The sequence below is a fragment of the Carcharodon carcharias genome, chromosome 7 (assembly GCF_017639515.1).
Source record: "Carcharodon carcharias isolate sCarCar2 chromosome 7, sCarCar2.pri, whole genome shotgun sequence".
Lineage (NCBI taxonomy): Eukaryota > Metazoa > Chordata > Chondrichthyes > Lamniformes > Lamnidae > Carcharodon > Carcharodon carcharias.
Genome location: NC_054473.1, coordinates 22311609 through 22338540, shown reverse-complemented (window position 1 = coordinate 22338540; position 26932 = coordinate 22311609). Strand labels below are relative to the sequence as shown.

At 43.0% G+C, this 26932-nt stretch overlaps 1 protein-coding gene across 5 annotated transcripts in view; it reads left to right on the top strand.

The window, feature by feature from the left end:
* plxnb1b (plexin b1b) overlaps positions 1–26932 on the top strand; it is a 220268-nt gene that overhangs the window by 85054 nt on the left and 108282 nt on the right. For 2 of the 5 annotated variants that reach the window (XM_041191161.1, XM_041191157.1), the window contains exon 1: positions 24093–24207. The exons of 1 other annotated variant lie outside the window; for it this stretch is intronic. The gene's annotated coding sequence lies outside the window, so the exon portion shown is untranslated. Of the gene's footprint in view, positions 1–24092; positions 24208–26202; positions 26234–26932 lie in introns of those variants that run through there. 2 more of the 5 variants (XM_041191159.1, XM_041191158.1) reach the window with 2 other exon arrangements.

Genomic DNA, 26932 nt, shown 5'->3' with positions numbered 1-26932 from the left:
AGCTCCTTAATTGGGACATCACTGTCTGCACAAGGAGGACTACACAAATATAAGTCATGTTTTATATCTGTCTTTCATAGAGCCCCCATAGCTTAATACACCTGCCCCCGATAGAACCGGTTCGGTATATCTAATAGACCTGTTTCTGTACAGGTCACACAACACATCTAATACCTGTCTTTGACAGTTCCTGCCTGCTGCAATGTAAATTTCTGACAGGGCTCATGTTTCTCTTGTGGAGTTTGTACAGTTCATTACCTTTCCTCCACTATGGTGGAGGTTGCTGCCGAATTTGATCACATTCATGAATGTGGTAATAAAACCAGCAAGTGGTGGTGACTCAGCACTTAGTAGAGAAGAAATATGAGCACTTTGGCCGGGGCACACTTGGCTCTTTTGGTCACCTATCTATGGAACTGCTCCGTGCTGCAATCCCCATGGCAACACCCCCACCAATCAGAGTCCAGTTGCCAACGATTCAGCACTCTCTTCTCATCTGGTGTAAATTGTTGTTCCCCCTGTTACAGTTTGGTAATTTCTTGCAAGCAATCCTGATGAGTGCAAGGTGAAAAGCTTAGATAGCATGTCTCTTTTTCAACCATTTTTCCATCTTTTACTTTTATCTGTGCTTTGTGATTCTTCTGAATTCTTTGCATGCAAATGGGTGGGTGTGTGCGCACGTGTGTGCTTGGGGTACAGGTTAGGTTGGTGAAGCCAGTTTTTTCACACTGCTTGTGGCATTCATGCTTCTTGAACAATTTCAGACCAAGTACTTGTCTATCTTTGAAAATATGGGATAAGCATGGTTGTTGGCTAATGAAGAGCACTGTTACGCAGCATACTGTCCGCTGTTTACTCACCCCTCTTCTCCTGAGAAAAATGGACACAACAGTTTGGATCAGTCATGGGTGAGGAAGATCCAAGAAGAACCATCACAAGAAAGATGCAAGGGAGAAGCACACTCAGGTCCTTGATCCAGCTCCCTCCACTTGCAAGTGAAGACCGCATTTTGTTGCATCCATATTTGTTGATTTAAAAAAAAATAATTGGAGAAAAATATATTAAGGTTAACATTATTGAATTCAGAAGCTGTCAGCAGGCACCCCGTTTAGCTTCTGTATTACTTCACCTCAAGCTTGTTGAAGATTTCGAGTCACGCACCCTTTCCAAATCGCTCCAAAGGAAGCAGCCCCAATCTTCCCCATCCAGCCTAGTTACAAATGATTTGGGGAGGAGCCAATTCCAAAGCAGTGGCACATTGGGTTCCAGTTTACATTTAAAGTGAAAGCAAAGCTTGTTAAGTTTCTATGGAATGCAGGTGTTGAGCTTGCTATGGCCTTCAACAGTTTCTTCCCCGACCCCTTGCATTATTATTGACCTTCAACTCCACTGCAACGACCCCATCAGTTTTCAAATGCTTCATCATAATGTGGTTCTGACTCCTGCTAGTGCAATTGTGTTGCATGCTATCACAGCAATGGATGTCTCAGCTACACACCTGGCGTACAAAGCTGTTTGAAGCCAGCAGCAACCCCAGTGACAAAGATGATGGTGTAGTGGTCATGTTGCTGGACTAGTAATCCAGGGACCCAGGCTAATACCCTGGGGATAGGGGTTCAAATTCCCATCATGGCAGCTGGTGGAATTTAAATTCAATTAAATAAATCTGTTGTAAAAACCCATTTGGTTCACTCAGTTGTATCAAACCACTATAGAAAAGTTTAAAAAGAATAAAATCAGATGGACCTCCCAATATTGCGAGGGCCCTGCAAGTCCTCCTTACTTCCATAAATTGGAAGAGCTGTCCAACGAAGTAGTCACATTCACCAAATGGTACCTTATAGCAAGTGTCCCAGACACTTCTGCCACCTTGGGATGCTAGTGGCACAGTGGTATGGAAAGGAGTGGCCTGAGAGTCCTCAGCATTGACTCTGGACCCCAGGTTGTCTCATGGCATCAGGTTAAACGTGGGCAAGGAAACCTCCTGCTGGTTACTCCTCAGCTGATGAACCAGCACTCCTCCATGTACTATCTGTAACTCATGGCTCGGCATATCCCTCCCACTGCCATCTCTATCAAGTCACGGCATCAACCACAGTTTAATGAGGAGCATGCTAGAAGCAGTACCAGGCCTATCTTAAAAATAGAGATGCTAACCTGTCGAAGCTGCAACACAGGACTACATGCAGGCTAAATAGAGAGAGATCCCATTATCAATAGATCAGAACAAATATCTGCAGTTCTGCCACACCTAATCGTGAATGGGGTTGGACAACTAGACAACTAACCGGAGGAGGCTCCAAAAAAATCAATGATGGCAGACCCCAGCAGACCCGTACAAAAGACAAAGCTGAAGCTTTTGCAACCATCTTCAGCCAGAAATGCTAAGTGGATGATCCATCTTGGCCTCCTCCGGAGGTTCCCAGATTCACTGATGCCAATCTTCAGCCAATTTGATTCATTCCGTGTGATATGAAAAAACAGCTGAAGGCACTGGATACAGCAAAGATTGTGGGGCCCTGACAACATCCCAGCAGTAACGCTGAAGACTTGTGTTCCAGGATTTCTGTGCCCCTAGCCAAGCTGTTTCAGCATACAACTGGCATCTATCTGGCAATGTGGAAAATTGCCTAGGTATGTCCTGTCTACAAAAGCAAGACAAATCCAATCTGACCAATTGCCACCCCGTCAGTCTATTCTTAATCATCAGCAAAATAATAGAAGCACTACTTACACATTGTAACCTCACCAGTGCTCAGTTTAGGTTCTGGCAGGGCCACTCAGCTGCAGACCTTATTACTGCCTTGATCCAAAAATGGACAAAACAGCTAAATTCAGGAGGTGAGGTGAAAGTGACTGCCCTTGACATCAAGGTAGCATTCAATGGAGTGTGGAGCATCAAGGAGCTCTAGCGAAACTGAAGCCAATGGAAATCAGGGGCAAAGTGCTCCACTGGTTAGAGTCATACTAAACACAAAGGAAGATGCTTGTGGTTGTTGGTGGCCAATTGTCTCAACCCCATCACTGGACATCACTGCAGGAATTCCTCAGGGTGGCGTCTTGGGCCAATCAGCTTCAGTTGCTTCATCCATGGCCTTCCCTCCATCAGAAGGTCAGAAGTGAGGATGTTCATTGATGATTGCACAGTGGCCAGTACTATTCACAACTCCTCCGATACTGAAACAGTCTGTGTCCGTATGCAGCAAGACCAGGATCCGGCTAGGGCTGCTAAGTGGCATGTATGTTACTTTTTTAAGTACCAGGTAATGATCATCTCGTCCAACAAGAGAGATTCTAACCATCAACCCTTGACATTCAATGACATTGCCATCACTGAATGCCCCACCATTAACATTCTGAGAGTTGCCATTTATCAAACATTAACTGGACCAGCCATATATACGCTAGCTGCAAGAACATTTCAGAAGCTGTGAATTCTGTGGCAAGTTGCTCACCTCCCAACTCCCTAAAACCTGCCCCCCATCTACAAGGCACAAGTCAGGAGTGTGATAGGATACTCTCCACTGGCCTGGACAAGTGCAGCTCCAACAACATTCAAGAAACTTGATACCATCCAGGACAAAGCAGCCTGCTTGACTGGCACCCCATCCACACCACTTTAAACATTCACTCCTCCTACCACCAACGCACAGTAGCGTACCATCTACAAGATGCACTGCAGCAACTTACCAAGGCTCCTTCAACAGCACCTTTCAAACCTGTGACCACTGACCACTACCACCTAGATGAACGAGAGCAGCAGGTGAATGGGAACACCACCACCTACAAGTTCCCCTCCAAGCCACACGTCATTCTGACTTGGAAATATATCGCTGTTCCTTCACTATCGCTGGGCTAAAATCCTGGAACTGCCTTCCTAACAGCACTGTGGGTGTACCTGCACCACATGGACTGCAGCAGTTCAACAAGGAAGCTCATCACCATCTTCTCAAATGCAATTATGGATGGGCAATAAATGCTGGCCCAGCCAGCGACACCGACATCAAATGAATAATGGGGGATAAAAACCTGCTTTCTTTATAGTTGATCCGTTCAACCTCTTCAACCCACTTTTGCTGAGCATTGTTTGGATTCAGAGCTATGATTATGTACTGTATCACTCATTCGGCAGGGTACGTTTTACTAACTGTATAATTAAATAAAAGAAACCTCTCTGTTCAGTGGAATAATTGGCAACTAAGGGTAGAATCCTCCCTGTTTGTTTAGCCAGTTAGAGATTACTAAATGTGTAAGGAAAAACTACCTCCCTGGTTGGTTATCTGTAAATCGAGCAGCTCCCTGTTTAATTTACCAGGGTAAGGATTGCTAACTAATGATACAGAATCCTTGTTTATTCAGCAGGGTAGAGATGAAATCATAATCATGACGAACTGTATATCATATGTTGCTCAGAATGCTTCAATGCCGAAAACTGTTGCAACCGGTTCAAAAAATGCAAACTGGCTTTTGATCTGAGCACTGAAGTTGTTCCCTTTCTTTAAAAAATGTTTGAACGTTTCTTTGACTGGAGAGTCACTGATAAAAGTGGGTTTGTATTGGATTCTGTTGGTGCACTGAAGACGCCTTTGGCTCTTTTTAAAGATGTAATCTTGCCAAGGACTTGTGTTTTTGGTTACTTTTGTTGACAAAAATTAATTTAAAAAAAGAAGTAATTGTTTAAATTAAAAGAAAAATGAAGAGCAGCACATCTGAAACACTTGTCCGATAGTCAGAGCACCTGCTGTGGTGCAGAATTTTACCCCAGGGCAGCTGTATGAATTCTCCCTGGTTGCTCTGGTAACCAAGTCTGTCTAAAGCTTCCTCATTCAGAGATGCTGGCCCTTTAATGTCTGAACGTTGGTCTCCAAAGAGGGGGAAAAACATTAAACAAAATCAATTTTGCACCAAGGTGACATAATGTTTCAGGTCAGATGTGTAGAACACAAGACGTCAAGTTAATTTATTGCCCTCCTCATCACTGTGTGTGACAGATTAATTGGCAGCCATCTTGAGACTTTCAATGAAACCTCCTAAACCCAATTAAAGTAATGGCAGTGTGTGTTTGTTGCCCAGCAAGATTTCCCTTATGATCATATTCAGGAAATGTAAAAATGATTTAGTCCTCTGATTTAGCACACGTTTATAGAAAATCACCATGGATTCATCTTGAGTGATTTTTATTATATATCGATCAACTGTAGGTGTGGCGAGGTTGCTCGGTGGGACGCAAAGGACATAAAAGAGGTTATCTTGACCTTGTAACCAATTAACTGACCTATGACCTGGCTTATTTGATGCGATGTTACGCTAGGAAATGTCAGCCGAATTGTGAAAATAAATTGCAGAATCTTTAATGCAAAGATTACCCTTGATTGCTGCAATAACACACTGCAGAATTGTTAATGGGCACCTCTTCAGTGAGTTCAGTACTAATTTATAATGATGAAGACTTCAGGCAGCCTCTGTTTCCTACTCTCCTTTTTGAATACTTTAATTGATTTTACAGCGCTGACAGAGAATTTGAGGAAAAAGTGAGCTCAACAGTCAATAATACTGATGATTTCAGCCTACTTAAAAAGCCAGGAACCTCTGCTTAAAAAAATTAGTTTTAGGATTAACTTGTTTTTCCATTTTAAAAGAAATAAACCGATGAGCTTTAATGCCATCACAAAATACTGGATGGGTGGAATACAAAGTTTCCACAACAATTAACAAAATTATCCCTGTACCCTGTAGATTATTGTTCACAACTCTATCAATCATTTGAAGACCTCATGCTCAGTGTTCACCATTCATTGAGTTATCATTGGCACAATCTGTTTAAACAAAAGTACTTAAGTTCAGAAAGTAAACAGGCAGATCAATTCATTGTTGACTATTTAATTCAGCATTTCCCAAACTACAACCTCATTTTAACACTTCAAAATTAATGTGGCCCCAGATGCCAACAAAAACAAAATGGGTAATAAAGCAGCGTGGTAACATTCAGTATATAATTATTAACATTCACATTATAGATATGATACATGATATAAATATGAAAATCTCCTTTTTAAGTATTTTGTAAAAATGTTATTTTATGTACTCACCAGTCATTACTTCAACATGGACCTTGACCAAAAAGCAGCAGAAGCACAGGTTGAGAGTCTCGAGGTGACTGATGTTGGAGTCCAGGTTGTTCTGCAGTGTTGGGGTGGGGTCGGGCTCAGACAGGCTGCGACTTAGCAGCAGAGGCATCACCAATGGGTTCATGGTCAGGGTCAGGTTTTATGAGGGAAATGGAGTGCTTCTGAACAGGCTTAGAACATAACATGTGACAGTTCCAGGCCACTGAGTTATCAGCCAAGCTCCTCTTATTCTCTTGTGACAGAAAACTCAGTGAAGCAGCCATGGGTAGGACCCCATGACTGAGGGAGTGAGAGACATGAGCAGGACAGAAGCAACGCTGGGCCCCAGTGCCGGTGCAGGGTGCAATCTCAGAGGAGGGGGAGCTCGAGACCTCATTTGCTGTTCTCTGTGACCCCAGTTGGGGTCGTGACCCACAGTTTAGGAACAGCTAATTTAATTCAAAAATGGACAAATTAACACATTTCGTTTTGAAAATATAGCTGCACCATCTGGGTGGCTAGCTGTTTGAAAAAGTGGAGACCTGATGTGTTAGCTGCAAAGGATTGGATGAAGCCTTTTTTATTCGTTCACTGAATATTGGGGCATTGGTGGCTAAGCCACAATTTATTGCCCATCCCTAATTGCCCTTGAGAAGGTAGTGATGAGCTTCCTTGTTGAACTGCAGTAGGCCATGTGTTGTAGCTACACCCGCAGTGCTGTTAGGAAGGGAGTCCCTGGATTTTGACCCAGGGACAGTAAAGAAAGTGGAAGAGGAGTGGGGATAGAGCATTGAGAACAGAGGGAGAAAAATAGACCGATGTTACCTGCAAAACTGGATAGATGTTATAAAAACAGAATGCTGGATGTACTCAGCAAGTCAGACAACATCTGTGAAACAGAGAAACGGTGTTAATGTTTCAGGTTGAGCTTTCATCAGAACTGGACAGAGATTTTGAACTTTTAGACTAAATCTCCCAGATTTCTGCTAACCTTTTTTGTGCTCATAGGCCCACAAGTTCCAACAATTTCAATTTAATGGAGCAGAATAGGTTGTGGTGGGTTAAGTGGAGAATCCTGAGCCATGGCTGTACAAAAAATGTGAAAAATGAGAATCTCCCTCTCGCTCTCATTCTCTAATTTGTGATCCTGGAGTGAGCCTTTAACTGAGTGATAGCTTTCCCAACTTTGAGGCAGAAGGTGTAGGACCAGAACCCCACTCCAGACAGTCCCAGCCAGTGATTGGCTCAGAGTTTTGGCTTGGTATCCATTCAGCTGGATGTTTGTGGCGGTGCCCATCTGGAATGAAATGTGAATGCCCAATTAACCAATCCTGCCCCATAGGACTAGCCATCCCTTCAGCTGGTATAAAGATGGTTACAACCATGGAAGGAATGTTCATGTTGCTGCTGCTTGTCAGGTGATTAAACAGACTTCAAATCCTTCCACTACTTCACATGATTCTCCAAGAGAAGATTGTCAAAATATGAAAACAAAACATTTGAGTTTCTATCATTGGCATTGTGGCCAGTTAATCTTGGAACTGCTTACTGCATAAAAATGTTCATGTCATTATACTGATTTGTATAATCTGCTCTTAACACTTGTTCTGGAAAATTCCATTCGAGTTAGTAGCTGGAATTCCCTCTTGCTTGGTGTAGAATGTGACCTTGGGTTTATATGGCTTGCAGTTGATAGACTTTGAAATGCCTGCAGCAGCGTGGGAACTGCTACACTTTTATTTGTAGCCTTTTTTTTTCTTCCCCTTGGCGGAGGGATAACTGCTATAATTAACACCGCAAATTGCAGATGAGCTTGAGCCATGAAGAACAGTAATCCACAGTCCCGGCTGTGTAATTGTAGGGCTTGCTTGGTTTGGAGCCGGGGATCAGTCTGAATTATTGTGGATATGATTTTTCTTGTGAATTAACCTCCTCCTCCCGCGCCCCCCCCGCCCCCCCGCCCCCCCCCCCAATCCCCAATCCTTGGACTTCACTGCTGGATGAGCTGGCAGTGCCAGCCGATTCCATCACCGCAGATGGCATGGGAACAGCAGGCTCTGTCTGTAATTGCAAGGCATATGCTGCTGTCTCGTATAACAGGATGTTTAGGTACCAGGACTAAAAATCGATGGGGAAACACAGGCTGGGCAGTTGGAAAATGAGTTGACTTTGCAAAAATGAAGTCAGTTGAGCAAAATGAATGGCTTCATAGCTGTTTGAACGGTCAGTGGCTTTTTTGGGGGTCGTACATAAGCCCTTGATGTTCTCATTTATGGCCGGATCAAGCAATTAATCTATGATTAAACACTGAGTATCAGTCCTCCTTCTCACATGCCCGCCGTTAACCCATTGAGGTTGTAAGCGCTTGGCCCCATAATTCTATAACATCAACCCATCTGGCATTAATGACATCCTATGTGACTGTGACAAAGGTAAACTATCCCTCCTCATACTTCTCAACCTGTCTGCACCCTTTGGCAAGGTGAACCATGCCATCATCCTTCAATACCTTCCCCGTTGCCATTCAACTGGGTGGGACTGCTTTCACCTGGTTTCATTCATATCTATCTAATTGTGGCCAGAAGGACACTTGCAATGGCTTCTCTCCCTGCTCCCACGCTAGTGTCCCATCCTCTGGTGTCTCCCTAGGATCTATCCTTGGCTCCCTCCTATTTCTCATCTACATGTTGCCACTTGACATCATCCGAAAGCACAATGTTAGCTTTCATGTGCACACTAATGTCACCCATGCCCACCTCACCACCACCTCTCTTGACCTTCCACTGTTAGTAAATCGTCAGGCTGCTCACACAACCTCCAGTACTGTATGAGTAGAAATTTCCTCCAATTAAATATTGGGCAAACTTAAGCCACTGGTTTTGCGCCCCCCCCCCCCCCCCCCCAAACTCCATTCCCTAGCTACTGACTCCGTCCCTCTTCCTGGCCGCAGTCTGAGACTAAACTAGTGTGTTCACAACCTTGGTGCCATGTTTGACCCTGATGAGCTTCAGACTGCATATTCATACCATATTAAGACTACTTATTTCCACCTCTGTCACATTGCCTTATTTCACCCCTACCTCAGTTCAGATCTGCTGAAACCTTCATCCATGCCTTTATTACCTTTAGACTTGATGATTCCAATGCACTCCTGGATGCTTGCGCATCCCTGATTTTGATCATTCCACCATTGGCATCGATGCCTTCAACTCCCCAGGCCCTAAGCTCTGGAATTCCCTCCATACGCCTCTCCATCTCTCTTTCCTCCTTTAAGATGCTTATTAGAACCTGCATCTTTAATCAAGCTTTTGCTCATCTGACTTAATATATCCGAAGGTGGCTCAGAGTCACGTTTTGTTTTATAAAGCCCCAGTGAAGCACTTTGGGATGTTTAATTCCATTCAAAGGTGCAACATAAAGATAAGTTGTTGTAAGCACGTCCATCTGAAGTCTTGGGGCAGAGGAATAGAAGCAGCATTTGTTATGTGGGCCTGACTTGCAGTTTGCACAATAACGAATGGAATAGTTTTCTGATTCAAGCTAATCTGCACTGAAAGTAATGTTGCTGAATATTGCAAGGATTTTGGGAAGAGGCATAAATGAACCTTTAAAACCAGAAAGAGGATTTGCAGTTATCTAGTGCTTCATGTTTCTGGGATGTCCTCCTAATGTGCTTTACAGCCAACAGAATAGTTACTCTTATGTATTTAATCTGCAGTAACAACTTGAATTTATATAGCATCTTTAATGTAATAAAAGATTCCAAAGCACTTCACAGCAGTGTTATGAAAATATAAATTTGCCACAGGGATCTATAAGAGGTATTAGGGCAGGAGGTCCAAGAGGTCAGTTTTAATGAGTGCCTCAAAAGTGGGAAGGTTTAGGGGGGGAATTAGAGTTCTGGGCCTATGCAGCTGTAGAGACAGCCGCCGATGTTGGAGAGATTACAATCTGTGAAGAATAACAGCCTAGAATTGGAGGAGTGCGGATGTCCCTGAGGATTATAAGGCTGGAGGAGGTTAGAGATGGGGAGGGGTGATGCCATAGAGGAATGCCACAGATTGAAAACAAAGTCTAGCCTACAGCTTATGAGCACACAACAAAGCCCCACAAATGATTTAATGATGAGATGGTCTGTTTTTGGTTGTCTTGCAGGCCGAGCGTAGTCGTGGGACAAAATGGCATTTTGATCATTTTCTCCCAAGGCCAGGCCACATTGTTTACATATTCATGAGCACAGACAGGCAACCTGCTCACATGCCCCTGGGAATACCACTCTTCAGCTGTGCACTCTCTGAGATGTTTGTGAGCAGGTTGAAGGAGTGGGCTGTGGTAATGAGTGACCGTTTTTGCTACCTTTTTTTTACTTCTCTCCATCCTGGGCCTTCCAAAGTAGCTTCTCCTTTCTGCTGTGCTGGGATTGTATACAGTATGGGAAATTATAGACATGAATATGCTTCCTGCTATTCTCTGATTCTTTCTCCCCCTGACCTGTTCGGGTTCTTGGTAGACATTTTGTAGCATGGGTGTGTCTCGTGTTTTTTAAGTTTGTCTACATTACAGGCTGGAGCTCTATTCAAGGAGCTTGTGCAGGATTGCAGTACACTGGTAAAGGCATTGAAAGGGATTGATTTGCAAATACTTTTGCTTTTAATCCAAGTGAGAAACAGCGCTTTTGAGGCACGTGTCCCTTCTTTCTGTGCTGTGTGGTACTATTACTGAGTTCTTCCCCCAACAATGAAAAGGGACTTTGCTTGTGGACAGATTTTTTAAGATGGCAAACTCTCTGAAGCAATAGCTGTAATCCATGCCTTTGTTATCTCCTAGACTTGATTGTGTACCAAAGCTTTCTTGACTGACATCCCATCTTGCACCCTCCATAAATTTGACCTTATCCGAAACTCTGCTGCCTGTATCTGAACTTCCACTAAGTCCCGTTTGCCTGTCACCCAGGCAATTGCCGACCTACATTGGTTTCTTTTCTGCCAGAACCTCAATTTTAAAATTCTTATCTTTGTTTTCAAATCCCACCATCGCGTTTTCACTCCCTGTCTCTGATTCCTACGACACTCTGATATATCTACACTCCTCCAATTCTGGCCTCTTGAGCCTCCTTGATTTTAATTGACTGACCATTAGTGGTCATGCCTTCAGCTGCCAAGGCCTTAAACTCTAGAAATTCCCTCCCTAAACCTCTCTGCCTCTCTACCTCACTTTCTTCCTTTAAGAGGCTCCTTAAGACCTGCCTATTTGACCTCCTAATATCTCCAAAGTGTCGAATTTTGTTTGGCAATGCCTGTGTGAGATACCTTGGGATGTCTTACTGCAGTATGTGTGTGAGATAAATGCAGGTTGTTGTCATCTCTTGTGGCTTCTGACTTTGTTCTAACTCTCTAAAACTTGCCTTGGGTTTGGATCACATCCATGTTTCGATGTATGGGAGCGCTTGAGAGGCAGTAAACAAAAAATTCAAGATGCCACTTTGATTGCCTTGGTTGTATTGGAATTGTGATAAACATTGTTTGGAGAGATAATTTAACTTTTAACAGCACACTGATGATAGGGCTGGATTTTTCCACTTGCATACTCACCGGTCTGTGATTTTCCTGCTCATTAAAGTGGACTTGAGGGATTGGTAGGAGGTGGATGGGAAAGCCATAGGCCAGTTAATTCACGAAGAATGAACATGCATTTATTCATGTCTTCAATGGTCTGTGGACATCCCAAACTACTTCACAACCAGTGAAGTACTTTTAGAATTATGAAAAATGAAAGTCAATTTGTGCACAGCATGGTCCTACAGTCAGCAATGAGCTAAATGACCAGGTTTATTGGATGGAATATTAATAAAACTGTTACAGAAACTTCACTAGATACTGAGTTTCTGTAGTGACTTCAGAATTTTTATAAGAGATTGCTATTTGAAAAAAATAATTCAAATACCTTTGCCTAAAAAGGTGCATTAAAATAAAACAACACAATTCACTTAAAGTTCATAGTCTTTTCAGGAAGCTAAGACGACCTTAATTTGCAAAGTCATGTGAAAATGTAATGCAGGCTGTGCCTTTCAGTTTAGTAAAAGTGCTTTAATTTCCTAATATGGAAATGGAGCAAGATTAACATTTCATTTTGCTATTACGGAGATTTAATAAAATGTTGAATTGCTTTTCATTTTTCTCATCTTCATAAATGCTACTGAAGTCATGTAGATGGGGAATCTTTACACGTGATTTCAGTTTTCATAGTTTAGTACTCCACTTTGGCATGGGACTTGATGAGTAAAGGAGTAATTTCCTCCAGACACCACCTTGTCTCTGTTATTTGCGTATCTTTTTAGCAAACAAGTTGCAAAATGGATATTAACATAAAAGTACCATCTGTGCGATATTGACTGCTGAGTTTTCACATTGCCAAATGTAGCGAACTATATAGTTACAGTTTTTGACCCTTTTATATTTATATTAATATGAAATGAAATACATTCAGGGAATGCACTGACTGAGGGACGTTCAACAGTAACTTTCTAAAAGAAATTGGATGGACACTTGAAAAAGGAAAAATTAGCAGTCCTACAGGGAAACAGCAGAGGTGTGGAAGTAAGCAGCTAGGTGTTTTGAAGAACTAACACGGGCTTTATGGGGCAAATGACCGCCTCCTGCGCTGTAAGATTCAATGTTTTTATCATTTGTTTTTGGTGGGTAATTGAGGGATAAATAGTCATTTGGTAGTCCAGAATTTGAGTATTGCTGAAAAAAGAGACATGTCGAAGTTCTCCATCTTGTACTTATCAGGACGCTTCGCAAGAATACCAATGTAAGGGACAGACAACAGTTTATAATGTATATATGGTTAGCAAGTGGACTCTGGTAGAGGTGTTGCAATGCCGCTTGTGTATTCTCCATGGCAACGCCTCTTCCAATCAGAGTCCACTTGCCAAGCAATCAGCACTCTCTTCACATACAATACAAATTGTTGTCTTCCCTCTATATTGGTATTCTTGCAAAGCATCCTGAGGAGTGCAAGACAAAAAGCTTTGACATGTCTCTTTCTTTCAGCAATACGGAGAGATAAATATTGGCCAGTACACTTGAACATTCCTGGTCTTCAGTTAGTGCATGGTTTTTTTAATATATCACCTGAGAGGGCAAATGGGACCTTGGGTTAATGTCGCAGCCATAAGGTGGCAATTCTGCTAGTGAAGCATTCCCTCAGTGCTCCATTGAAACATCAGCCTGGAATGGGGCGGAAACCCAGAGCGCTGCTGCTGAGCCACAGTTGAGGCAGAAAAGCTCCTCCTATTTGAGTTGGCATATTAACAATCTAACTGAGGGTTGATAAACACGAGGGCTCATTCTTGGGGTGAGTGCCCCCACTACTCTGGGCTTAGAGCAGAGTGGGGTTTTTGGCAGGATGGGGGAGGAGGCATAGCATGTACAAAGTGGAGCTCAGGGGAGAGAGTCTGTTCTGCTGTCCTACTGGTAGCTGATTCCCTGACTATTAACACACAGCTTTGATAGTGGTTGTCTATATCAGAAAGGAATGGTACATGATGCAATGCCGAACCTACACAGGACGGGCAGAGGGTGAGTAATATTTGAGTTTGTATATATTGGGGGGGGAGGAGAAATATTGAGCTGCCAAATTTAATTCCCCAAATACTGTGCAGCAAAATCCCTAAATGCACTTTCTTAGTCTAGGATTAAGTTATTGTATTTCAATCCTTCCTTGAAATGTGAAATGTAATTCTAATCAATGCATGCAGCATTATAACCAAGTCAGTATGCTCTGTGTTGAGCAATGTATTTGGGATATGCACCATCTCATGTTTCTTTAATGCTTCCCCAAGGGCCTCTGTGAAAACACACTTCAAAAAGTTCTGAAATTTAACCGCATTAAATATTCTTAAGAAATATATATTAGGTATTTCTGTAGCCTCAGGAATGCAAGAACTGCACTGAACTTAAATTTAATGAAAAAAATATCTCCAATTTTATGATGGAAACAGCTACTTAAACTTAAAAAACCATCTGGATGTTTGTGATAGTGTTATATGCTCAATACAATGTAAAGGCAAGTGTTAAACACAAGGTATTTCCCAACAGCAATTGTAAAATTAACTATATACTGCTCAGAAAAATTTGTTCACACACGAAGTTTGGGAAGCCATGGATTATATGGATGAATTATTTTGAAGATAACTTTTGAAGAAGTTGAAATGAAGGACCAATGAATCCTTTTAAGTCCTGGTGATGTGGTCTAAATGCTTGACTACATTCTTTGGATATAGTCAATGAAAAAGAGATTGTCTGATATGAATGAAACAGCTCCTTCATTCACCATGACATTAATCTGCATTCTCCAGGCCTTCAACTCCATCTTTGACTCAGTTGCATTAAAGCCATTATTATCGCACCCTGGTCATTCCCCTGGGACAGCCATCATCTCCACGCCCTTAAGCCCAAGGGATGCAGACTGGCAAGTATACGCCGATAGCTGGTTTAACTTTCCACCACTAGATCTGCTGGAGCACATAAAGCACTATCTGGTCTCGCTCTCATCTGTAAAAACTGTTCAGTATTCCAGGATCATTCTGGAGAGCAATGATAACCCGCCAACTTCTTTTCTCTACTGCAAACCATATTAAAATCCTCTCCCCATCTCCTCTTGTGTGACCTTCAACAATAATGCAAGGAGTTCATGGACTTTGTCACTAAAATTGAGACATGGATTGGTTGTCTCCTCCCCTTTCCCTGGCCCAACAGGTCAAACTTCCTTCAACCACATCTGAACTGGTATCAATCCCTAGTATCATGCTTCAGTTTCTCTCCTAACTCCCTTGTCCTCCTTGAGCTCATCTTGTTCATTAGACCCAGCTCCTGCTCCCTCGACCTATTCCCATTAAACTGACACCCAACTTCTCCTCCTGGCTCCTACGCTAAATGAAATTGTTAATGGTTCTCTCTCTTCAGGTGCGGTCCCCCTTTCCTTCAAACCTGTCATCTTCATTCCTGCCTCAAAAAAAATTAACCTGTTGATCCTCCCATCCTTGCAAACAACCTCCCCATCACCGACAACCTCTTTTCTCTCCCAAAACCTTCAATGGGTTGTTGCCTCCCATATCTGAGCCCATCTTTCCCACAATTCCATGTATCACCCCCCACATCCCTTCCCCCTCTGCTCAACTGACTTAACATTGGTTCCCAGTTAATCAACGACTTCATTTTAAAATACTTATCCTTGTTATCAAACCACTCTGCAATCTCGCCCCTTCCTAGCTCTGTAATCTCCTCCAGCCATAGAATCCCCTGATATCTGTGCTGTTCTAATTCTGATCTCTAAAGCCTCTTTGATTTCAATGACTCCATCACAGTGGTCATTTCTTCAGCTGCCAAAGGCCCTAAACACTGGAATTACCCCTCTAAATTTCTCCACCTGTTTAAATCTCCTTCCTCTTCTAAAATACCCCTTAGCACCCATCTCTTGGACCAAGCTTTTGACCATCTGCCCTATTATCTCCTTTTGTGCATGGTGTCAAATGTTGCTTTATAACATGAAGCACCTTGCGATGTTTTATTACATTAAAGATGCTAAATAAATACATGTTGTTGTTGTTGTTGATGATGACATTAAGACATCCATACTGTCAAAGCTACCCAATTAGATTACTCTGATTGAAAACATTGCACATTTGCAGAGAACAGTTCTCCTCTGTTCCAATCACCCTCCAATGGAGAATGGCACCAGGTCAGATCAAATAAGTGGGCAAGAAGACTGCTCAGAGGGTCTCAGGGATCTGCTTTTTCCTGTAGGCAGCAAGTTTTTTAAAAATGCCTCTAGTGCAGAGTTGTGTTCACTCCTGTCGGACTAGAGAGGAGGAGCGGGTAGGATTTAGTTCTTTATGTATCACCCCACAGCCTCTCATTAAAGGTGTCAGAGTTCATTGAGAGCTGCCATGATCGGAAATGAGACTCTGCTAGACTGCTTCCCCTCACTGATCTCTGCTGTTTCTGTTCAGCTTGGATTAGTCCAAGGGAGCCTTGCAATGTTTAATCGTCCTCGATTTAATGACAGCGCTTAATATCTACCTTCTGATTGCAAGCAGTGTTATTTGAGAAGGTTCATGTGATGGTTTTAATTCTCACCAGGTCATGCCCTTGGCAGAAAATGGAGGAGGAAGAATGACCTTCCCCAAGGCTAATGTCGCTAGTTGAAAATCCTTAAAATGTAGAAAGCCCTTTCTGTCGCTCCTCTGAAGTGAGTAATTATCCCCTTGCATATTCTCACAGTCCTGGCTGTTCTAAGATCAAGACTGTTGCATGCTGTTACACAGCAAGGATGCTAGTGTGACTTTGACATAATCCCCACAGTGTTGCCCTGGTACCGTGTGCTCACAAGAGAAAATCAAGAGAGATGCTGGCTCTCGTTTTCACATGGTGCCAACACCAGAGAGATGCCATCAACCCGCTATGCCATGCGCAGTGCCCCGAGTGCAGCGTTTAATCGAAGAATAACATCTGAATCATGTTTTGTATCTAGTACGTGGAGGCATCACCAGCAGTAGAAGGGTTAACACTAGCTTGTCAGCGAGGCTGAAGCATTTCATGTACTTGATATTTCCATAGAGTGTGGCTATGCACATAACAGCATTTTGGAAGGGATAAATGACATTTTTGTCAATAATCCCTATAATAACTGCCTGCCGAGGGACCGCCAGCAATGGGAATGTGGACCCAGGAGAATGAGGCCTTAATCGGAGCCCTGTGGAAAATGAAAGGAGATCCTCTTGAGTTTACACATTCCGGATATCCTGCCTGGCCCTCTTACTGGTGACACAGCTGTGCATCACAGCCTGAGTACATGAAGTGTGTCTGTTAATTGATGAATCCATTTTGGATTGCTGTGATTGACAGGGTAGTTGAACTCTGTATTGTGTCCTGGTAGACATTAAATTTCCCAGAGCACAAACATCATTTCTATTACACACAGCTGAGTCCCTTTCTGAAGGGCAGAATTTTTATTAATTGTTTGCATCCTTATATTTCAGTAATTGCTTGTCTGTATATGTGGTGTTCCAGCAACAACTCCTTTCTTGGTGTCTAAAAGGCAACTGAGATGGTTCTTTAGCCTAATGCAGTAATGTTTTACCAATTAAATGACTAACTGGACTATAACTGGAGGTAATTAATAATAAAAGGAGAATAAAATAAGCCCTGTATCCTGTGCAGGAGTTTGCTAATGAGATAAATGTGACCTTCAGATTATGAAGAAACAGATGTTAGGGGAAGTAGTATTTTAGGATTGGAGATGGGGAATCAACATCTTGCACAGAGGCATATCTGCATATCTATTCAGAGTTTCTTGGAATAGAGGATGAATCTGGTTTTATCTTTGAGCTGCTTTCAGTGTTGTGTGTGTTAATTCTTCCAGGAAATTTGACTTGTTGCACTGCCTCTCTCAGCTTGAGCTTCAGTTGAACTATGTGAGTCTTCAGGAAGGTATCCAAAGGTTTCCCACTATGCACCAGCATTGGTGATTGATGTAGCGTTAGTTCTGATTGCTGTACATGTGCTGTAGGTACTGATGCTAGCTCCTGGTAACAAGGATGTTTTTTTTTCACAAGTTCTCTGAGGGTATCAATGTCTGTGCTAGCTGCTGGTTATATTTGTACAGCACCTCTTTCGGCTTCTGTTTTTCCAATCTGTTGCCATTTGTTTTCTCATGCATACATCAAATTCACAGCCAATAAACCCAGAGGTACCTGTCCTTTGAAAACCAATGTTAAAAACTCCCACACGTGTTCACTGATGCACACTCGTACAGATATATAAGCTCACCCCAAGGAGAAGTGCACTGTTGCAATGAGACACGATCATACTCCTGTGTTTGGTGGGATTTTTTTTGTATTTTGTGTCTGTAGCTATTAAATCCACATGGACCACATACCCATTTGCACACATGGACCACATACCTATACATGTACACGTGTGCATACACACACAGATTTGAAAGCTGTCAAGACCATATGAATGCAGTTCCCAAGATCATTCAGCATTCTTTAACAATTGATTCAATGTTAACACTGCCCTAATCAGTTACTCTCCCAGTCCAGCTTTCTTGATTCCAAGAACAGAAAGGTCAGACCAGTCCCTGTGTTGCTGCTAAAATTTGATTTGGAAAAATCTCCCTCTTTCCTAAAATATGTCAAATCTTTGGGCTGGAAGGCGAGGTGCTTTGTTACTGACTCTGAAAACAGAGGAGGAAAAAGGTGCCTGTGGTCTCTGGCCACCCACCTTGAAATAATAATGAGTTTCTGGGAGACTCATGGGTGTATGTAATCATCCCTCTTAGCTGACTAGGCCGTAAGCTCTGGAATCACCTCCTTAAACCTCTAGGCCTCTCTAGCTCTGTTCCTCCTTTTAAGATGCTCCTGAAAGCCTACTTCCTTGACCCTGCCCTAATATCTCCTTATGTGGCTTAGTAACAAATTGTGTGAGTGTGCCAGTGAAGCGCCTTGAGATGTTTTGCTACATTAAAGGAGGCATTGCTGTGTAAGTGTTGTGCAAAGGGTGTCGAGCAGTTGCTGTGAAATGGGTAAGGGCAATATGTGAAACACCAGGATGTTGCTGTTTGCATCACCTGTTGATTGGTATTAAAACCAAGTTGTTTAGGTATTAGCAAAACCTACCCTAGTTGGAAGGCTTTATATCTCAATCTGCGGACTGTGATAGTACAGTACAATGGTGATCTATGTGGAATGAGTTAGAGTGAGGGCCCAAGCCCTGGAATTATTGAAGAAGGAGTTGAACACTATATTGGGGGGTAGGATTGTCAGAGTCTTTTGGATGGACGAGGATAGGTTGATCCTTGTCTGTGTTTATCTTGTATTAAGTCAATACGAATGCAAAAAATGGGTTGCAGTCATGCATGTAAGTTCAGGCGGCTCTGTGGAACATAGGCCATTCAGCTCCTTGACCCTATTCCGTCATTGGGTTAGATCATGGCTTACCTGTATCTCAACTCCATTTACCCAGCTTGGTTCCATATCCCTTAATACCCTTGCCCAACAAAATCTGACAATTTCAGTTTTGAAATTTTCAATGCACCCACAGCTGCAAAGGTTTTTTTGGTAGAGAGAGTTCAAAATTTCCACTAGCCCTTGTGTGAAGAAGTGTTTCCAGATATCACCCCGAATGGCCTATCTCTAATATTGAGATTATGCCACCTTGTTCTCGACTCCCACCAAAGGAAACAGTTTCTTCTTTTTTCTTCACTCTTGGGATGTGAGCATCACTAGCAAGGCAAGCGTTGAGAGGCCGCCTTAAACCACTGGGGTCCACGTGGTGTGGGTACACCCATGGTGCTGTGAGGAAGAATGCTCCAGGATTTTGACTCAGCGACAGTGGACAAAATGGCGATCTAGTTCCAAATCAGGATGGTGAGGTTCTTGGATGGGAGCTTGCAGGTGGTGGCATTCCCACACATTTGCTGCCCTTGTCTGTTTAGATCAGTGGTGTTTGCTAGAAAGAAAAGTTGAAGGCCAATTGGAATATTGAGAACACTTTTTTTTATCAGGCTGCATAAGAGCAAGGGGAGGAAGCGAGTGGTGATGAGGTATGGGAACAGGGGTTGGGGGAGATTTGAGAGTAGGAGGAGGAAGCGGGTGGTGATGAGGTGTGGGAATGGGGGCTGGGGGAGAGTTGAGAGAGCAGGCAGGAGGCAGTGGGTGGTGATGAGTGTGGGAACAGGGGTGGGGGGAGAGGTGTGAGATGTGAGAACAGGGGGAGGGCGCGGGTGGTGATGAGATGTGGGAATAAGGGTTGGGAAAGAGTTGAGAGCCGGGGGAGGGAGTGGGTGGTGATGAGATGTAGGAATGGGGGTTGGGGGAGAGTTATGAATGCATGGGGAGAGCAATAGATTTTTCTACAATCGTCTTGCAGCCTCTGATGGAAGTAGTGATGGAGATTGGGAGTGGATTCCCTTGAGGCACAGTCTCCCAATCACAACAAAACAAAATGTGCGCAGGTGTGTCATGGGCCTCGGAAAAGAGCCCAGGACTGTCCCACCAGCGTCGTCTCTGAACAGTTATTGCAGCTTCAGCGTAGGAGGAACTAGCGACCCAATCATAATGCAGGAGAAAAATGGCCCAGGGAGACATAGTAAGGGCTGCAGGAAAGACACGTGCGTGTGGCAATACCCTGGTGGTAGAGGTTGCAGTTCTGGAAGGTGCTGTTGAAGGAGACTTGTCAAATAGCTGCAGTGAATCTTGCATATGGTATGAACTGCTGCCATTGTGCATCAGTGGTGGAGGGAGTGAATGTTTACGGTGATGGATGAGGTGCCAATCAAGCGCATTGCTTTGTCCTGGATAGTATCCAGCTTAGCATTGTTGGAGCTGCACTCATCCAGGCAAATGGAAAGTATTCCATCACACTTGTGCCTTATTGATGGTGGACAGGCTTTGGGGAATCAGAAGCTGAGTTACCTGCCAGAAAATCCCCAGGCACTGACCTGTCTTGTGGCCACAGTATTTATATGGTCAGTCCAATTTAGCTCCTGGCCAATGGTTGCCCCCAGGACTACTATCAGCTCCATTGATCATAAACACTTCAATTAGATCATCTCTTAATCTTCCGAATTCAAGGGAATTGTTCTTTCTGTGATGACACTATAGTGTAAATGTGGAAGAGATAGAGAGTTTGGGATTTCTCATCATTTGGTCATTACAGCGGTATACAGGTAGGTCATTGTGCAACTGCATAGTAGCAGAGAGGGGCAGGAAGCAACTTGACTTGCAAATGCTCCTGGAAGGGAATGTGATCTGAACCATCTCTCTCATTCAATATTTCTGAAGACCCAATCTCAAAGCGATGGCAATGATTACCTGGAGAAGCTCACTCTCAGTCTGTCTGAATGGAATATGTCTGATTGACGGTTAAGAGTGTGTAAAGTGAGCAAAAAAAAAAGTTTCTGAAACTTCTCTCAATCTTTTCCTGTGACAAAGCAACCAATAGGTGATCCCTGAGTGAGAGGTAACCTGAAAGTGATGAAGACAAGTCATCCTGCAAACGATCCTTTCTTGTGGAACTGACCTGCATTGCAGCAACATCAGAGCTGACCTTCTAAAGTTCAACTCGAACAATTGATTCAATGATGGGATGATATTTTAGGAACAGTTCACGATGTTCCTTCGTGCTTGAGGTTGCTTAAAGTCAACAGAGACTGGAACGTTAATTCTGCCAAAGATTTCTGTACAAGAGGGTTGATTGAAACTCTTTCATTTTTAAACAGTTCATACACAGTAAGACTTTAGGCCTACATTCCCCCTATAGAACTGATTAAAACACAGGATGTTATGGTCCTGTAACCACCATCCTCCTGAGGTTCATTGATATTTTGTTTGCTGACAATTTCTTCTCCACCTGTTTTGTATTGAAGTTCTTGACTTCTTGTGGGTTTGTGCTTAAATGGATGCCAATTGTCCTGTGGTACGTTTCCCAGGTTACCAGGGTTGATGTGGGAGCCTTAATGGTGAGCTGGTTGACCACAAGGTGCAGCCAGTCCCAATCGCCCACATGCGCATGCAGCAAGAGACCTTGGGTTGCATTCAGAATGAAGAAACTTGGCTTTTTGGTATTGTTATCCTCCCCTCTACCCGAGGTGCCGAGGCCAATTATAGCATCCTACTGTTCCCGTGGCAGAGATCAGCTGACTCAACACCGACTGGGGTTAGAACCTGCAATCTTCATTTTGCTCGGTTAGTACTGGATAGACTCACTGAACCATGAGACAATCCAGGAGATGTTTTCCATAGAACATATAGTGCAGGCCTAAAATCTTTTCCTCATAAAATTTATACATTATTTAGTCTGAAGGCCCACTTTTGTTAAGATGTAACATTTTTTCTTGCTTGCCCTGAAGGACAATATTCATTTTATGCATTCACACATCCACCTTTTAATTGTGTCCTCCCACTGATATGTACATTCAAGTTGCCAACTTTGGTTGGAGACATTCCAGAAGGATTGGTCATGTGACATTCTGAACATGACTTTCACGTGATGCCTTATATAACAGGATCACATGACTTCTACAATTTTTTTTATTTCTTTCTTTCATGGGATGTGGCCAGCATTTGTTGCCTATCCCTAAATGCCCTTGCATTTAATGGCTGGCTAGCTAGGCCATTTCAGAGGGTAGTTAAGAGTCAACCACATTGCTGTGGGTCTAGAGTCACATGTAGGCCAGACTAGGCAAGGATGGCAGATTTCCATCCCTAAAGGGCATTAGTGAACCAGATGGGTTCTTATGACAATCGATGATAGTTTAATGGTCACCATTACTGAAACTAGCCCCAGATTTTAAATTCCACCAGCTGCCCGTGCTTGGATTTGAACCCATGTCCCCAGAGTATTAGCCTGGCCTTCTGGATTACTAGCCCAGTGACATTACCACTATTTCACTGTCTTTCCCAAATGTTAATTGCATTTACCTTATCAAGGTTGGGTACGCTGTTGTTGAGTTTTGTGCCATTACCTTTGAAATGATGTTTTAGCCTCTATCTCAATAGCACATGTGGTTAAATACCCTATGTTCCAGCAATCCTTAGGTTAAAAACTTTCCCCTTGGCTTTTCCAGTCAGAATCCTATGTTGCTCTTAGTTCCCATTTGCTCAGCAGTGGAAATAATCATTCACTATTTATCCACAGTAAGATATGAGTTTGCATTCACCTCTTTGCTGACTGCACCTCTCTTGATGTTACTATGCTGCTGTGACTCTTCAGGAAGTGTTGGTTTTCATGGCCAACCTCTCTCCACCCCAATCCCTTGATCCTGGTCCTCTTCAGCTCCCCAAACCCTATTCACCCCAACTTCCCCACAGCTGTCTCTCTCTCCCCCACCCGTCAAAATCAGGATTGCTGAGGCTTCCTCAGTTCCCAAATTTCCAACCCCATCCTGATGACCCTGTAGCCAGTCCCATCTCTTTGCTCGTGCTCAAAGGGTCTCTGTCAGCTGGGAATGTCGCGGAGTGCTCAGGGCAGGGTGGATGCTGTGGCAAGGAATTTAAATTGCGGATGTGGTCCTGAAGTCAGGATTTAGGGAGCTGGGTAGGAAATTCAGCAAGTGGGAGTTCAAAAGTAGTAATCCCCAGATTACACCTGGTACCATATGGATGCGAGTATAGAGCAGACAAATGTGTGACTGGAAAGATTGTGTGGAGGGAGAGCTTTAGATTCTTGGGACATTGGGATCGGTTTGGTGGGGAGATGGGTCCTGTACAGATTTGATGGGTTGCACTGAAAGAGAACTGGGACCAGTTTCCGTGTTTTCTGGGCAGCATTGCTTGTCATTCCAGGAGGCTTGGAAAGCCCATTGCACATGTATTTCTGAAACATGTGCTTGGCTTCTTGCTCCTCTGTCAGATGAGTGCTATGGTCTAGAACTTGAGATACAAATGTGGTCTTTTGGATATTTAATTATGATGGGGGGTGGAAATGGAGCATTCCGTCAATAATTAACCTTTCCTTGTGTGATTGGGGTGGGGGTTTGTTGAGCAGCCAACGGGGGTAGGCCCATAGACAGCACTGGAAGATTAGGATTTTGCTTGACAGGTAACTGAATTCTCATTGGGAACGAAGGGTTTATGAGGAAGAATCTGAGTGGTTGTCCATTAAAGTGTGAATGTCTAAAGACTAATGTCAAATTATCCTATCAAAATCTGATGGACCTCCATTGAAAAGCATTAAGCCTTGAAGTGGGGAAGCAGATTAAGAGCCCTGAGGTGATGTTATGTGGGCTGCATTGTGTGAAATTGCCATCATATCTGCCAACCCATCCACAGGGCTTCAGCAGAATCTCCAGTTAACTCCTCCTTCAGATCGTTGGCACAGCTACAGAGCCTCCCAGGAGGTTTTTTTTTCCTTTCTTTCTATATTGTGAGCTGCAGGAAGAAAATTCCCACGTGTTAATACTTGCCTTGTTCACTGCGATAGATATTGCACTGAATCATAGGACAGATTGTAAATCGCCACATGCACGGTAATGTTTCAGGGCTTTGAACTTTCTGTTCTGCCTTTTAACGTGAATATTTTCAACGCAGAAGGTAGGATAATTCTGTGTTTTTAATTGAATTTGGTACAGAACTGAGTTTCGTGCTAATCAGTCAGTGGGATAAGTTACTACAGTCTGGGATGGTGTAGAATTGCTTGCTAATCTAACTCCAGTTGTGTGAGTGTATGGCTGTTGCTGTAGCTGGTTTGAATGATTGAGTTGTTGTGCAGGTGTTGACTGGCACTAGGAGGATCAAAGGCTTGAGAGTAGCAGGGAGGCTTTCTGACCAAATTGTGATCAGAGCTGAAAGAGCAACAGATCGACCTGTGTACCACAGAGTGTAATATTCCTTAAGGTTTCCTAGACGTAAAGAGCTGTAAGGCCAGAGCTTGGCAATACATAGCCATGCATTACAACTAGTGCATTATGAATGAGGGCAAATTGCATCTATTATCTGGAGAACCTAGAGTCTCCCCTTTTAAAATGGAGGGTTGAAAGAGAAGCACTTATCCATTACCAGGAAGTCTGAATTTGGAGCAGAACAATTTTCATGTCGAGTGTCCCTGTCCCTGAAGCATCTCGGTGATTAAATCAGTGCCTTCGGGAGAGGGCACAAAAATGAGGGCGAAAATCCAAGGATCAACTTGTCATCAGGACCCCGTTTAAAATTAAATTAGTTAAAAAGTATTGCCATTTAACTTAAACGTTTAGCCATTTGTTGAATCCTATAAAGTTTCTGAATATTCCGTTTCAAGCACTGCGCTACTGACGGAAACATATTGAACTGCTGGGAGGAGTCCCGAGATTGTGTGGTTCAACTCCTCTCAGTGACAGTCATTAGACTGTCCTATTGTTTCAGCTGCGTAGCTCTGACATATTCACAGGCTCAGCTCCTGTGCCATGCTGCCTCCCAGCTGATATCGCCAACACTCAATGATTAATACAAATTCGCAAAAGAATTAAAGAAAACAAATAATCAGGATTGGGGCCTTGCATGCAGGGGTGGGCCTGTTGATTCCCTGCTGTGTTACATGCATGTTACTGTTGCTGTATTACTATAGCAATTATACAACGACATCTTTTATCTCCCATTTAAAGTTTGGTGACATTATATGCTGTGTGCATCATTGCAAGAGCTGCAGTTTTTCAGTGAGAAAAGTATTTGATTTTCTAGTTCTCTTGTCTATTCCCAGCTGAGTGGCAAAGTTTCCCAGAAAGTGACTCGCAGGTCTAATTTTAACCCTGTACGTATTTGGCCATTAAAAGTTTTCTCTGCTGGGGATAAAACAGGCAGTGACAGCATGTGTTTTCCTCTCTTCCTGAGTAGAAGATTTTAACGAGCTCAAAGTTAGTTGCGTGCAACTAATTTTTCCAATTTGCTTCAGTGCCTGCTCTCAGCACAGAATATAATTTCAACGTGATCTGAAGAAACAATATTTTAAAGAGCCCTTCACACCAACATTTAAAGAAATAAATGGCACATTTCAAACTAGGAAATGTGACCAAACTCTCAAACATGTTCTGAAGCAGAAGAAAAAAGGTGGTACTAACTGCATCCAAACTACCATGAGCTCCTTTATTGTTTCATTCATTCATGGGATGTGGGCATTGCTGGCTAGGCCAGCATTTATTGCCCTTCCCTAATTGCCCTTGAGAAGGCGGTGGTGCGTTGCAGTTGGGGATGGGCAATAAATGCTGACCTAACCAGTGACGCCCACATCCCATGAGGAAATAGGGAAAAAAAAAGCTCATGGTAGTTTGACATGCAGTTAGTGCCATTATTTTGTGCTTCATAACGTATTTTGAGAGTTCAGTCACATTTCCCAGTTTGAAACTTCATTCAACTCTGCCAAATCAAATCAGTCTTCAGGTCCCAGCAAGTACACGCGCTCTGGAAATGAGGCTGCATGCAAAAGACCTTGAACCGTGATTTGAATGCAATTAACAGGTAATTTTAAAAGAGGTGCAGTTGTTAACTGGAACTGACATGTATATAAAAGTTTCCAAATTAATTTCCCAGTATTGTGCCACAGGACAAGGGCTGGTTTGAATGGGGGATGTGAGAACAAGAGTGGAAGGTAAATGATGTAAACTTGCGGTGCTATTTGAAATCGTGCATCATGTCATCTTATAAAAACAAAAAAGCTGCGGATGCTGGAAATCCAAAACAAAAACAGAATTACCTGGAAAAACTCAAGTTCGGTCGAAAGGTCATGAGGACTTGAAACGTCAACTCTTTTCTTCTCCGCCGATGCTGCCACACCTGCTGAGTTTTTCCAGGTAATTCTGTTTTTTTTTATGTCATCTTATAAACCTGTTTTGTGTCGGTGCTTCAAATATTAATGTGGCGATGAAGACCTCCCAGTTTTTACTGGTGTTCCATTTTAAGGTATACAAGACCAGTTTGGACCATTATTCATATTTCTCAGTTTTTACTGTTCTTTTCCTTCTGGGATTATTATTGCATTCACAATGCTGTGGAAGAACTTGGATACTGCCTTGCCTTCAGAAAACTTACCCGCAAAACTGATTGGGAGTTGTTGGTTCAATTCAAGTTGGATTTAGATCTTCACTGAAAAAGGAAACGTTTTGGAGGGCCATGGAGAAAGAACAAGGGTAGGGGTCTAATTGTTACTCCTTTGAGAGTCAGCACAGGCAGGTCGGGCCTGATGGCTGCTTCTTGCCCTGTCTGATTCCATGATAGTTTTTTCCTCTTACCTGGAATCATTCTGTATATAATAAAGTGTAAATATCTCTCTTTTTTGGAGGAGGAGCTA